The following is a 1393-nucleotide window of genomic DNA, read 5'->3' as shown; positions in this document are numbered from 1 at the left end:
CATAAATACATTGTTGGCAGTTTGTTTTATTCCCCTCCCCCCATTTCTGACCATGAATTTAGAACTATTATAACACTCATTACTACTGAGCTATCAAGTAGAATAGGATAGTGGTTCCTAGCCAAGTCCAGATAATTTTGCACTAATCTCTCTGTCTTAGAATTTCTTTAATCTTATGAGTTATTTGTTTTTACCCTCTTCACAAGAGAGTCTAGCAGGGTTGATTTTGTTTCATTACTTGAACCTCAGTATCTAGCCATACAATGCTCAGGGACTACATTTGGGCTGAATGGTAAGTACTGTAGTTATAACATGTGAATAAACTAAAAAGATGAAGAGATTATTAAATTGTGTAGGAGAAAGTCCTACAAAATTATTTGAAGTGCTGTTTTTGTTGACTTAGTTTTCCTTACTATCTTTGTAGTTTTGACATGTGTCCGAATAATTGCTCAGGCCGAGGAGAATGTAAAACCAGTAACAGCCGCAATACTGTTGAGTGTGAGTGTTCTGAAAACTGGAAAGGCGAATCATGTGACATTCCTCACTGTACAAACAACTGGTTTTCCTCATCGGGGCATCTGCAATTCAAACGATGTCAGAGGATGCTCCTGTTCCTCCCAGTGGCAGGGTAGGAGCTTCTGTTTCATTTTTCTTTCAATTCAAAGACAGTTCCCAGTTCAGTAAATCGTTAGTTTATTCTTAGCATCTGTATAATTTATGTTAACCAAATATCAGATGGTATGTAAGCTTTCACATCCCTTTATCCAGATTCTTACACATCTATTTTCCATGTAGTGTGGGTTGTAGTAGCCTTAGAATTGTGGAGGAGTTTCACATTCTTTGCAACTCATTCATGAAAACTGGGGGATTTGGTCTCAGCGTTAAGAAGCATATCAGAGAATGAGCTTAGAGATGGGGACAAGAGCTAGTAATAATTCTGTTTCCTAAGAAGTTTTGTTTATTTATTCATTTTTGAGACAGAGCCTCCCTATAGCCCCAGCTGGCCTAGAATTCACCAGCTTGGAGACCAGCTGGCCTTGATCTTAGAGAGAGCCACCCGCCTCTGTCTCTGCCTCTCAAGTGATGGGACTAAAGGCATGCACCACCACACCCAGAACCTTTTTATTTTGAATTTATTTCATTTAAATGTTGCGGTTTGTTTAGTTGATATTAAGGAATTAATACGGGGAATGCCTTCCACCTTACAGATGTTGCAGCAGAAATCAAATCTCCTTTTTTGTCTTTTTCATCTGTATCACCAAGTCATTAGAAAGTATATCATTTTAAATTTTATTAGTGATTCGCTTTGGTTAATATCTTGAGCAAATTAAAAACACAAGTTAAAGAAATTTGTTTGATACTTAAATGCTAAAGAAAAACTTATTTAAATGAA

At 36.9% G+C, this 1393-nt stretch overlaps 1 pseudogene; it reads right to left on the bottom strand.

Moving 5' to 3' along the window:
* Nucleotides 1-570, bottom strand: part of LOC103741256 — a 2685-nt pseudogene extending 2115 nt beyond the window's left edge.
* Between the last annotated feature and the right edge of the window lie 823 nt (nucleotides 571-1393).

The sequence above is a fragment of the Nannospalax galili genome, unplaced genomic scaffold (genome assembly GCF_000622305.1).
Source record: "Nannospalax galili isolate Female #2095 unplaced genomic scaffold, S.galili_v1.0 scaffold5811, whole genome shotgun sequence".
NCBI lineage: Eukaryota > Metazoa > Chordata > Mammalia > Rodentia > Spalacidae > Nannospalax > Nannospalax galili.
The sequence above is the reverse complement of the archived record's forward strand: the minus strand, read 5'-3'. Positions and strand labels throughout refer to the sequence as shown.